This window comes from Falco punctatus (genome assembly GCF_963210335.1).
Source record: "Falco punctatus genome assembly, contig: scaffold_52, whole genome shotgun sequence".
Classification (NCBI taxonomy): Eukaryota; Metazoa; Chordata; class Aves; order Falconiformes; family Falconidae; genus Falco; species Falco punctatus.
The window spans coordinates 207362-221232 of record NW_027660219.1 but is presented as its reverse complement, the minus strand read 5'-3'; the positions used below and the strand labels follow the sequence as shown (position 1 = coordinate 221232).

At 47.4% G+C, this 13871-nt stretch overlaps 1 long non-coding RNA gene across 1 annotated transcript; it reads left to right on the top strand.

Moving 5' to 3' along the window:
• The first annotated feature begins 11904 nt into the window (after positions 1 to 11904).
• Positions 11905 to 13196, top strand: LOC308057583. Its single transcript, XR_013925342.1, has 2 exons — positions 11905 to 12245; positions 13042 to 13196. It is a non-coding gene; the product is annotated as an uncharacterized lncRNA (long non-coding RNA).
• The last annotated feature ends 675 nt before the right edge of the window (positions 13197 to 13871 follow it).

The window sequence follows — 13871 nt, the reverse complement described above, 5'->3', positions numbered from 1 at the left end:
TGGGGGAAACATCATGAACATCTGTAGAAGTGTGGGCACACGCTTCACCAAAGAGGGGTTATTTCATCCTGAGAGGGCCTCACTGTAAATTCTCTTACCACTTCCCACCCCTGCCGCCGCCCTTCACTCTCAGGAGGTCACACTTGTAAACTTCTGCAGAGACTCATCTCTTGTTCAATTGGATCGCTTTGTCCTTCGGCTGTTTTCCTCACGGGCAAACAGAACCGCGGATCCAGACTCCGCACTCACTTCGCACCATCTCAGGCACACACACACACACACACAGACACAGACACAGACACACACGCACACACACAGACACAGACACAGACACACATGCACACACACAGACACACACACAGACACAGACACACACACACACAGACACACACAGACACACACAGACACAGACACAGAGACACAGACACACACACAGACACACACAGACACACACAGACACACACACACAGATACACACAGACACACAGAGACACGGACATACACACACGCGCGCACACACACACACACAGAGACAGACACAGAGTCAAGAGCCAAGGAACTTTATTTGCCTAACAATAAATCTGCAAATGCAAAGGGAGAGAGCGCGAGAGCTAAAGTGAGAGAAAGGAAGGAAAGAAATAAGGGAAGAAAAAGAAAGAGTTCAAGGCAATAGCCACCACCCCGGAGTGCAGCGTCCCAACGGTCTGATTCGTTCCCCAGTCCGGTGGGGGAACGTTCTGTCCCATGTTAGTTGGTTCCATTTTTTATGGAGTTGCTACAAGCTGTTCTGCTACACCACACCTTCCACCCGGCAATGGTGTACGTGCCCAACACTCCTCAGGGGCCTCTGGGCACCCTGACCCCCTGACCCCAAGTCTGGGCACATGCACAGGGGTTTGGTTGGGTTGTGCAGGATCAGCCTCCCCCGTTGCTCCATGGCGTCCGTCGGTTTCCTCCTTTAACAATGTATAGACCGATCTCTGCGGTGGCAGCGGTGTTACCCTCCTGCCTTAAATCCCTTCTGTGCCGGTGGTGTTATCTTCCTGCCTTAACAATGTACAGATCGTTCCCCGTGGGGATGGCATGAGTTTCCTGCCACAGCAATGCTGAGACAACACATCTGCTGTGGCGATGGTGGGTCTCAGCAGCACAGTCTCTTACACCCAGTCAGAAGGGGTATCTTGAAATTTAATCTACGGCCCAATATGCTTTTAAAAATTATGACATTAAATTATAGTCTTGTGAATTTACAGTAACTTTTAATCCATAGTGGATAGCTAGATCCCTGTATGTATGTGGTGGAAAGAAAGCACTCAGGAAAAGTATTTGATGCATTATTGAATTATAACCACCCTGAAACTATTTTCATTGAATCAAACCTGTAGTGCAGTCCAGCTAAAAAATAGGTCATCCCTGAAAGTTAATATTTTTTATGTCATTAATTTACTTTGATTCATTTCAATAAAGCAGGAAAAATAAATGGGATTGAAACCAGAATGTGGACATAGAGTGATGGCCTTGTATTAGTGACACTAAAACAGAAAGCTAGAGGATGTTAGTCCCCGGAGGAGGAAGAGCCTAGGGTGGAAGCTCAGCAGGTGTGAAGGCTGCGGATGTATCTTGACTCCAGGTGAACCGACACTGCAGCCAGCGTAGCAAAAGTGTTGAAAGCGGTGAAAAGGTAAAACAGAGAGGAAATGAAGTAGAGCTGAATTTTGGGGAGGAAAAGTTATTTCTGATGCTGAGGAGGTACGAAAGAGGACTGAAATGGAAAAAGAGCACCACAGATTACCGTTGTGTGCGGAGTGGGGGAATGCCAGTCAGTGGGTGTCAGCTGGCTGGGGCAAAGGATCTCTGCCGATTCCCACTGGTTGTAGAGACGTAGCAAAGCAAATGTCTCCTGGGAGATGAGGAGTAGTATTGTCTACAAAAAGCCTGTGCTTTACTCTTTCTGATGGAAAAGTACCCACAACAAAAAAAAAAAAAGTAACTCCCTTTTCAGACTTGAAGGCATTTACAGTGGTTCTGCCCACTGTGGCTGGATGGCTGAGCTGGTTCCTTGCGGCACGTGAAGAGCCCTGCTGAGATAGGAAAAGGGTCATCATAGTCCATAGTGCTCTTGGAAACTGTCTTTTCCTGCAAAAAGCCTAGATTAAAGATTCAATAAATAACAGGCGATGTTCCCTAAAATCCAGTGAGTCCTTGCAGAGTCATAAACCAATTTTCCCAAAATGAGTAGGGCAGAGAAAGGTGATGCTAAGGACAAGAAAAGTAATGCTGAATTGGAGGTAATTGTCATATTCCATTAAGTTTCCTGCATTGCCCTAGGTTGGTCACTTCCTCCTTTTGTTTGTTTAATAGAGATCATGGAGTGAAAGGACAAGTCTTGATGAGTACTGGAAAAGGATGCCTCCAGCGAAATGACTGACTTGTCTTATAAAAAGATGAGTTACATTCATTTGTTGTGCATGAAGCAATGCAGGAGCCATCTTCTGTGGTCCAAGGGCAACGTCCCTAGTTGCAGTCCATGTGAAGTGCCTCCATGTCCACGTATTTGCAACCAAAGTTCTTCAAATACTGCATGGCCTATTCATTGAAAGAACATGGATTCTGTTTTGAGGACTTACTCCAACAGTGGAGAATTTCTGTATGACTCAGCCTTTGCTATCAACTATAGCCTGTCATCCTTAGTTCCTGGAGCATTTATTCTTCAATCCGTTTTATAAGTAAAGCAGCTGAGAGACACATTAAACACACTGTGCTAGAGCTGAAGGTACAGTACAGGTGGTTCGTATGATTTCTCATGGCCACTGCTGTACTACTTTCATAGCAAATGTGGTAACATAATTCCACCTCTCAGTCTCTCCTGCAGGAATCTGCGCTCTGCTAAGAATTTTATTCTGCAGATTCACACAGAAATGATCCTAAATGCCAGGGTTGAGTTCTCTGTGCATTGTTAAGAAAGAATTTAATTAATTCCACAGTTAATATGACAAATACCAAGCCATGAGCTGTTGTTCCTTTAGGAATTAAATGACAACAACGATGAAGGCACTTCTGAAGAAGGTAGAAGCCTTGATTGAAGAGACTTGGAAACTACGAATGTGAGTCACGCCAGTGAAACGTCAGGACGGTTTGTGCTTGCCAGTTATATTTGGTCTGTGGTGCATTTTGGCACCTGTGCATGCAACTCCACTAATTTTTACTATTTGTGTCCTTATTTCTGCTTTCTAGCTGGGGAAATGGCAGTTCCTTGATTAGAATCACAAAAGTAAATCTGTGGATTGTTCTTATTTTAAGTGGAAGAGAGTTCTTCAGTCACGGTAAAGATCCAGTAAAGCTGTGTCACGTAAATCAGTCTTTGCTTCCCTGTTGCTTAAATAATAAGACATACTTCATATATCGGGTGTGCACAGACAAACCGCAAAACCTAGATGTGCCAGAAGGTGCTATCTGTGTGGGCCAAGCCTTGAGGGAGGGAGGGAAGACTTGTACCAGGCTTAGGTTAAAAACATATGACAGAAGAGAGCAAAGAGCCGGGCATTTGTCCTGGAAGTCCTGTTCTAACAGCCTCTTCCAGTGTGCTATATTCTGTCTTGGGGACCTTTTCTGGGGCCTTTTTTTTTGTAGTAGTGTTTAGTTATGGCAGAAATGCTGACATTTCTTCCGGTAGCAATGTTGTCCCTGAAGAAAATAAAAGCTTCACTGGCAAAGGTGGAAATCAAAGCTGAAAACACAATAGCATTCAGACTTTTGCCAAGAATTACTTGCTAGCACTAAGGGCCTGACCTCCCCAGGCGGTAATACCTTCCTTCCTGGAGCCTTGCAGAACGTTCCAGAAACTCTGGAACTTGAGTGGAACAACGTGCTGCTGCCGTTCAGCTTTACATCAGGCACGGTGCTGCTGAACGCCGAGAAATTTCACTCAGTGCTGAACTCCTTGTCTGCTACTTGCACTTTTTGATAAAAGGTGTTCATTACTCAAGGGAGCACAAGGGCATGTGCATACGCTGGTTTTGTCCACCAAAACAGCTTTACTGGTTGTCCCACCATCATCTTTTTGTTTTGTACTTGAGTTTTATCTTTAGTGCCAGTTTTCTCAGCAGTGATTACAGTGCTCTGCATAGAAACAAGCGGAGATTATACAGGCGGAGAAATGAAAGAAGCTGGATTTGAAGTAGTGAAATCCACAAAAAGCAGGAGCAAGCAGAACACAAACCTGTTGAATGTGGACAAAGTCAGGTTTTAGAGCAGTGCCCATTATAGGGAATTTTTCTCTAACACAGATACAATTCTTGTGCATGTCATTCATATTACAAGAAATACTGAGTAATTGTGAGAAAACATTCCCTACCAAGAAATATTTTAGGGCACTAGAATTTCATATGGAAGCTTTCTATCATAAAATGTTATTTTAAAATGTTGGTTCTTGCTTTGGACTTTTGCGCTTAAGTCTTTTGGAACTCTCACTTGTATAATTTCAGACTTCAGCTCTGCTTATGATGCAGATGGAAACCTACCTGTGTGCAGATGAATGCTGTGACGTTTCTGTGAAGTGGCCAGAGTTGCAGGTGGCATATGGCAAGAATCTGCAGTATTTGCACTGATGGAACATGCAGGTGACGTAGTGCCCTCAGATACAGGGGACAGATTGTCAAAATTGCATTTAAAGCAACGTGCATGCAGAAGACCAGGAAAAAACATGCAACAGTGAAAACCTATTTACAACCATTTCAAACCCATTCACAGCATTTCCAACGAATATAACCGGTTCTTGCCAAGTGCCACTTAAATACCACTTCATCTATACCATTTCATGCACACAGACCAGGTCTGGGGGGGTTCTGTTCTGCAGCAAGTTGCAGTGCCGAGCAGAAGCCAGGGCAGGAAGCGATTATGGCTAAAGAGCCGATGCTGATTGGAAGTGTGTGATGCTGCAGAGGAAATGTAACACCGTAGAACCTCAGCTAGTCTGGACATAGATTTCAAAACCAGGGCACATTAAGATGTAAACAGTCAATAGGACCGGGGCCCACCTTTCTCCTAACAATCAGGTCATTAGCAGTAGGAGTGTGCAGAATGATTTCCATGATTAAACTGCAAGTGCAAAATGCATGGAAGTGCGTGCTCATCAACGCTGAGTGGAAACGGCCTTGCTTTTTGCCATGTTTCTTCTCCTGCTTGTTCTAATTCATCCTGGATACAAGAGTCAGGCGTAAGGGCAGCTTATGTCTAGCAAGTGCAAAGAGGCCTTTGAAAAGGCTTAAGATTCTTCTGTGTAACTGTACTGGGGAAGCATTGTGAAGAATTGTGCTTCTGATTTTCAAGGTCACTTCCCCGAAAAGTCATCAGCTCGCGTTCAATTAAAATTGCCAGGATCTGAGTGGAAAGTGTCTCTGATGAGAAATGGAAGAGAATTCAAATATTTGGTAGAGTTAGCTATTGTTATAATGTAAGTGATGATTGTTATATGGGTGAAGGGGACAGCTTCCTTTGTATCTAGAGGTTAACATCTGGCGTAGTTTATAGTATCCATTCAGTAATTTTGAGTGTTATCTAACTTCTGATTCCACCATTTTTTAGAAGTCCGGTCAGTGTAGAAAGCAGTAAGAAAGACAAACTTCAACCTGGGAGCCCTTTTTTTTTTTTTTTGGTAAGATGTGTATGATGCTCTACAATCACATTGTGTATGTCAGCAGTTTTGCTTTTCTGCAAAGTGCACGTGCCAGCAGAATTGCTCATAGCTGAAAGGGAATTGCCAGGCTACCCTACTGCTAATGCCATGCTTCAACACACAGATGTACCCAGGGCAATGCCCTTCATCACCCTGGGCCTTTGAGCAGCTGAGCGTTATTGATGAAAGCACTGAAGTTTCCCTGCACTCTTCCATGTACCATCTGAGCCATAGTAACTTATTAAAGTGAAAAACTTCTAGAATGACAAAGGTTCTACTACAGCACCAAGAAAGGCTTAATCAGTGAAGATAGTCTAGACATAAGGACGTTCAGGTAAATTGCAAAAGCCAGTGATCCATCGTTTTACCCCTGCACTTCTGGTGCATACTTTTCTCTTGTTTGCTCCTGTCTGTATGCCCGTAACATCGACACATCTTGTCTTCCATGTGCAAAATGAAAGCTGGTCTTTCTCACAGTGGCTCGGGCCCCTCATAGGACAGATGGCAAAATACAGGTGCAGGATTTTGTTGCAGGGATGAAGCTGGAATGCAATACAGCCAGTCATTTATAAGGCGAAGATTAAATTCAGCCCATGTTCAAAGTAATTTCTTCCTTGCCCCCAAATAGATGAGTCAAAAAATCCCCCACGTATGTCCTTTTCTTGATGGGAGAAAGCTCAGCGCCATTGTGGATGCCAAGAAACAAGCCAGGTTTTAAATCCCAGTTTCTCTGAGATATTGATGTATTTCTGGGAAGCAGCCCTGCAACTCCTGAAAATTAGAGGGCAGCACAAAACAGAGTTTATGAACAGTAAATACAAAGACACATTGTTGATGAGATTGGTCTGAAGAATTATGTGGAAAAGGGAGCTGGAATGGGCCTGTGTGATTTAGGATTCCTTGGTAAATAATTTCTACTGTGGCTACCTAGTTGCTGTGAAAGGACTGTTAGCTTTGTACAGGGTTATTTTTGCCTTGATGCTCCAGAAATAGGTAAGCATGATGCTGTTTCATGAAGAGCCATTAAAGAGGAGCATTTGAGCTGGGTAAGAACTGTCTATTCATTCCTGCAACAGGGAACACAGTTTTATGCACAGGATTTTGATAATACAGCTGGAGGTTAAAAGGTAACTTTCTCTAAGGCTATGGCCAATTGGCACTTCACCAGCCAGAAGGTGACTGGCAGTAGTATTCGTGTAGATGCCACGGGTGTTTATAGATGTGAAGGAAGCTTGCTTGTTTGTTTGTTTGTAAAGGTGCCTGGAGCTCCATTCTACATGAAGGTATTGCTGTAGACATCTGGGGGTGGGCCTGTGAGGTGGGAGCAGAACTTGTACTCAGTTTCTACAAATAGAACAGAATTTGCAAGGAAGATAAAAGTGAATATTGTCCTTGTTGTTCGTGATACACAGCTGTGCTCAAAAGGCCCAACTAGTGTGTGGTCCAGATTATCCTGAATAAAACATGGACTGTGCTGCTTGTCTTCCTAACAGTCACTGTCCTTGTTGTGCTTATAGCAGTGATTAATAGTAATAACTGATCATTAATAATTCATCATAGTTAATAGGTAGTACAATGATCAGCTATCACAGTAACCTCAGTTAAAGTAGCGCTTATGCTTAGGGAGAGGCGGTACTATCAATGAAAAGCAATTTGCAAATTCAAGGTTGACTGTGTCAAGAAAGACAATTATAAAATCAACTTCATTTGCAGGTGCAAAGAGCCGACACCATCTGCTACTGGCAATATGTAACCAGCGGGCGAGAGGAGGGATAAATCAAACCGATGGTACAGTAAAAGCTGAACAACTGGTTGTCCACCCCTTGTCCTAGGGGCCTTCTCTAGGTACCCTGATACCTCCCAGCACCTGCACCTTGTGCTGCCATGCTGCTGGCTGTCACGTAGAGGAGCTCTGTTTGATGGTGGCTTCCATAGTCTTCTCAAACTAGCTGTGCTAGGAAAAGGCATGCAAAGACGTTATAATTATAAGCAGATCAAGAAGTTGTCTTTCACACTGCTATTTCTTTAAGCATTCTGTGATGTTAACCTGTTTTAGAAGTGAAAAGAAATCAGTTAGCCAACAGCAATGTTAAGTTAACAGACACTGGTATGAGGAGAGATTGGGACAGCCAAAGGTCGTCTTGCCGATTTCTTGGGGGTTTATGGGTAAATAACGGGTACAAGTGACACAGTGTGAGAAATCTGACCCACATGCATGCTGGAAGGTGTTGAGGCACTGAGGAGTTAAGTCTTGGGTTACGTGAGAAAAGCTGTTCTGCTTGCCTTCACAAAAGAGACAGGGAGACCGTGGTGCAGGTGGGGTGGGACACGGAATAATACCCTGCTCCAGCTGACCCAGGCCCATCAGAGGAGCTGCCAGCTCTTCACAGGCCCATCTGCACCAGCTCAGGGGAGCAGAGAGGCCCAAGGGTGGGCGGGAACCCAAACTAAGGACTCAGAGGAAGGGGCTTGCCAAATCCAGTAGACTGCTAGAGAGATCCACGCTGTGTGTGCCTGTATCTAGCTAGGTATCTCCGTCTGCAGACACATCTGCATGCACGTATCTTTGTATACAGAGCTATACGTGTTTCTGCACTGTCGCATCCTCAACAGCCTGCTGGATTTAGCAGTAGAATGCCTGACACTGTGGTCTGGAGCTGAAGGTGTGATGGATAGGAAAGAAACCAAAGCTCATGTTAGAGAAAAAGCTCCACTAATAGGCATAGTTGAAGAGGTGTGGTTTGGTAGTGGGAAACATCTCTTGGCATGCTGGTTGTTCAAAGTCTCATACATTTCTGCCTTGCTTAAGAAAGGCATCCTTTGTCTGAACCCCTTGCTCTGGAGTGCAAGGAACACTGGCAGTGGGGTGCAGGGAGAAGCTGAAATTCCCTTGGTCACATGCGATTTGCCTGCACTGTTTGCATTGTACAGACAAAATGAAAAAAAAACAAAACAGCCAACCCTCAGCATGCCCTCGCTGTGTGCGAATAGCGCGTGGTCAGGTACTACGACGCTAGGTAACTGGTCCAGACGCTTAGACAGAAATTATGCAAGATAGACACCTGCACAGAAGATCAGTTCCCTGTTTTATAGAACAGGATACAGCTCTGCTTCAGCATAGTGAGCTCGGGTATTGCCAGATGTGTTAGCAGCACGTCCTGGTTTCAGCTGGGATGGCGTTAATTACCTTCTTAGGGGCTAGCGCAGTGCTGTCTTTTGGCTTTGGTGTGAGGCACTGCAGTTCCTCAGGCCTCGCTAGCAAAAAGGCTGGAGGGGCGCAAGGGCTGGGGAGGGGAGACTGCCAGGTCCGCTGACCCGAACCAACCGCAGAGGTGTTCCATGCCATGGGACGGCACGCCTGCTCTCTGTGTACCTGGGGGCTGGCTGGGCAGGGGGCTTGTTGCCTGGGGACTGGCTGGGCATCAGCCGGTGGGCGGCCAGCAGTTGCGTTGTGCACCACCTGCTCCTTTCTTCCTTTCCCTCTCCCTTTTCATTATAACTATTATTGTCACTGTTGTTGCTATTCTTCCATTTTTATTCTGTTTCAATTATTAAATCGTTCTTACCTCAGCCTTTGAGTTTTGCGTTCCTTTCCAGCTCTCCCCATCCCTCTGGCTGAGGGGGGAGCGAGCGAGCAGCTGCGTGGCACTGGGTTACCAGCCGGGGTTAAACCATGACACCGCACCACTTGCAGGGTAGTGGGGGCTGTTTCCAACAAGCAGCAAGGAGCAGCCACCCACATTTGAGAGCAGGTTTCTCACTGGCAACCAGAAAACAGACACGTCATCGCTGCAGTGAATGACTGGACTGGGCTTTCCCTCGCTGCTGTGCTCAGTGATGCTCTAACAAAAGTGGGGATGGGGAGACGCCTGCCCTACTTCCTCTAACAAAGGGGCTATTTAAAAAAGAATGAGAAAAGGATGAGAGATATTCCAATGCTATCTAGAGGGAGGGAGTGCTAAGTCTCCTTGCTGGAGAAGATGGGATGGTCACAAGGACATGAATCACCACTCCTTGCTGGAGAAGATCGGATGGTCACGGATGGTCACAAGAACATGAATCATCTACAAACCTGCAAGACCACCACATTCCAGGAAACGGACTGATAAGCTAATTAACATACGAAGCGGGGTTTAGGTAACGAATATGTATAGGCGTTAATTGAATATTCATTTGTTTCATTGTATAAATGTGGGATGGTTCGTCACTTCGGGTATGCACGCTTGTGGAGGAGCGATCCCCCGTGCATCTGCGCGCAATAAACATACCTACTTTATAACTTTCGAGTTATAGAGTCTAATTCCGCACGTCAGCCTCAAAAAGACTGACTGAATTTTGCTCTTTACAACTGAGAAAATTAAGAACAGGAACCAGTTTGTTCTCACACCCCCACCCCCACCCCCCTTTCATCCCATGATACATTGACACTTTGCAGAGTTGGACCAACATTTTTGGAGACCTTTAGCGTTAATCCATTGGGGACAGTATTGGGCTACTGGACAACCAATGCAAATATTAATAAACCAAGAGAAATCCTTAGATTTGATTTGTTGAGGGTCATTTGTACATACGAGCTACATCTCCAAAATGTGCTTTATTCTACCAGACAGCTTCCCTGCAGTTAGTGAAACCCTTGCCTAGAATGGTTGCTTTACATAACTGATCTATTAAAACATGGAATGTGCGGCGAATGAAGAGACGGGACGCAGCTTGATGCAAGCAAGTTGCCGATTTATTGTACACAATCATGAGTTTATACATGTTTTCAGAAGCTGCGTGCTTTAAACAGATTGGTTCTTTAAGCTAAGAATTACATACTAGGCAATCCCTGATTGGTGGTTAACTACCATCAATTAACAGCAAGGTGTTACCTTTCCTTGGCGCCATCCTTGGCTCCATCCGTCTCCCACTCCCCTGTGCTCTGTAAACATGCCTCATCATGTTAATTGTTGTCTAGACAAGCTCGAGCACATTCCCCTCAGCTAACTGATTGCCACGCATGGTCCTAGTTTGCAGCCCGCTCCTGCAGGAATGCCTGTAGAGTTGTGGCACTGCATGACATCTACACGGGACGTGCTTCAAAAGCTACGACCAGGGAGCCTCCTGGCTTCTCAGCAGTGCAAGCTCGGGTCAGGTCCTCTGGCCCATTTGCTTGGCATTCATGCTTTATGCCTTAAAAAAGAGGCAAAACACTCAATGTGGTATTCCAGCATGCTAGTAATCAATGAAATGTACTTGGTTGTAACATTAGAAGAGGCAATCGGGTCACCAAGCAGGTAAGCCCTGCCTTGGCTTAGGCATTTGGATGGTTTTCTCTGACATGTGTCAGAGCAGACATCTGGCTACACGCCAAATAGCAATGCAGAAATACCGGGGAGAACGTTTTCACTACATCCGTGCTCAGACTGTTCCCCTTTTCACTGCAGGCTCTCTCAGGAGCGCATCTCTCCTTTCTAGGGCTACCCTGGGTATGGCGGGTGAGGAAGCTACACGCAGGCAGGCTCCAATGGCTGACTCAGCTCCCGCTGGCTCTGGAGAGGTGGGTGGAAGAATCAGAGTGAGAATCTGGGCTGCAGAGACCAGAAAGGCTTTGCTGCTCCAAGGGGTCAACAATGGATTCTTTTTTTGGAGATCAGGGAGCCCAACCCAAGCCTATCTGATGTGGAGAAAAGCTGAATTTCTTCAGGATTTCTTTTTTTTTTTTAACTTCCACCTGTGCAGCACAGCCTCCCTGGCTAGTTCCAGTCCACTGGCCAGCTGTCGTGTGAAGGCTGGCACTGCTGCACAACGATCCTGTCTGTCTTGCAGGCTGCAAGATTTTGGCCCAGTGCAGCAGGAGGAACTGAAGGGGGTCAGTGCTCTCTGGCTACAAGCCACGCCGACTGAGCATGAAATCTCTGAATGCTGCAGCAACATGTTTACTCCTTGGTTAACAGTGTCTGACAGGCTGAACAGAACTTTGCTTCTCCACATGGAGATGCAATGCCTTTTGAAATGAGTAATCACAACCACATCTCTAAATCAAGCGCATTGTTAATTACTACTGTTGCACAGGATGTTTGAGATCGTGTCTTTCAACAGACACAGGCTTGAACGTCCTCTGCCACAGCAGCAGCTCTAGAAGGAATCTAATGGTTTCTAGCCTGTATGGTGCAGATGTGCTGCTCTGCGTGGCACAGCTATGGTGTCACAGACACTGCAAAACCTGGACGAGGGGACCAGAGCCTCGGGGAGGGGCGAGAGCCCCGCAGTGCTCCTGAGCCGTGGTGCTCACGCTAGAAGAGGGATGTGGGAGCATCCTCATGGGATGCAGCAGCCGCAGGGGCTGTCAGCATCAGCAGACACCTCGCTGTGGCTTCCTTGCCAGTCCCTCTTGCCCATGGAGTGGGCTCCTCAGGGGAGAGCTGAGGGGCTGGCAGCGGCGGCATTAACCCCTGTTGGTCTCTCCCTAGATCCGCACCCTGCAGGAGCAGCTGGAGAATGGCCCTAACACGCAGCTGGCTCGCCTGCAGCAGGAGAACTCCATCCTGAGCGATGCCTTCTGCCAGATCAGAAGTCAGATGGAGAGCAAGTAAGACTAGGGGTGGGGGTGGGGGGCAGAGCCTGGGGCCGCCCTCTGGCAAGCCCTGGGGGTGGCTGTCCATCATGATTGGCCACCCCCTTTCTTGAGGGTGCTTCTACAGACGCCCCAGCTAGCTGGAGGTAGAGGAGGGAGTGAGGAAGAGATTGCCAAATGGCTTTTGTGGGCCTGGCAGGGGAAACAAGGATGCTTTTCCCAAGTGGAAGGGCAGGGGAAGCCCTCTCTGCTTTGGAGTCACCTGTGCTGATGCTAGCGGAGGGAGCAGAGGGGACCAGAAGGCGCTGCAGCATTTCTCCACACTTTGGAGAGCTTGTGCTCACCAACTTCAGAAGAAATGTCGCTGGCTCTTTGATGGGAGCGGTGCTGCAGAGAACCGAGACCTGCCTGGTGCATACAGAGCAACCAGGAGCTAGGGGGAAGAATTTGGCACTCTGTTTTTGTAGAAAGTCTGAAATGGCTGGTGATTAACAGTGGTCAATTAATTACAGAGCAGACTCCAGCTGCTTAGAGTGCTTCCTCCTGTGTCTGGGAACACAGATCCTTGCGTCTTCTATTTCATGAGAAAGGAATGTCTCCTGTGATGGAAACGGAGCTTTTGAAATTGATGTGTCAGCTCCTTCCACCCCATCCCTGAAGGACCAGGCGTGTCCGAGAAGCAGGCCAACACAACCGTTGAGATGTTTCAAGCCCTGTTATCAGGCCCACAGGAGGATGTGTTCCCCCTGGGTAACGCCAGGGATGCTTGACTGGCCTGCGGGCTGCAATAACGCTGCTTCTGTTGGTGCAGGCAAAACGCTGAGGTGGCCAGGTTACAGGAGTGGTGCGGCAAGCTGATGAACGAGCTCTCTGAGAAGTCAGAGGTGCTGCAGCAAGAGGAGCAGCTGAGGAAGAGCTGGAAGATGAAAGTGGCAGCCTTGGAGAGGCAGATGGAGCAGCTGCAGGTCAGGCAAGCGCCTGCAAACCTGCTCCCCCCGGGTGTGAGGGTGGGGGGGGAAGCCTAGGTGGTGCACCGTGCTGGGTGGTAGCCTCAGGTGAGAGAGGAAACCCAGTGGCCCCTGCCAGCGGGTGCTCACGAGGACGTGGGTGCTCCCTCTCGACTCTGAAGCCCTTGGTGCAGGAGGTAGAGCTTGTGGCTTTGTTGTTGTCACCGGGGTGTGGCTGGATATGGTTTTTTTAGGGGTGTTTAAAGGACACCTCCCAGGTAGAGCCTCTGAGCACGCCGCTGGAGCAGTGGTGCATCGCTGGCTTGTGGCTACCGAGGCAGCTCAGTGGAGACCTGAGGTGACCCGAGATGTTTTGGAGGGGGGAGTGTCGCCAGACGGCCAAAGGAGACTCAGGCAGATGCCTTCTTTTGACTCCCATGTAGGAAAAACTAGGAAAAAAAAAAAGAAAGAACCGGGGCCAGGCAGCAAGCGAACTACAGGAGCGACTGAAGGTTACCCAGGACCAACTGGCCAAAGGGAGAATGAAGAAGTGTAAAGAACAGCTTCAGGAAACGGTACTGGTGGTGGCCACAGCCATCCCTCCCCTTGGTGCTGGTGGAGGGCAGGGGGAAGCGCGTGTCAGGCAGCGGTTGAAAACCGGAGACAAGGTGGCACTTGCTGCCAGAAACCATCT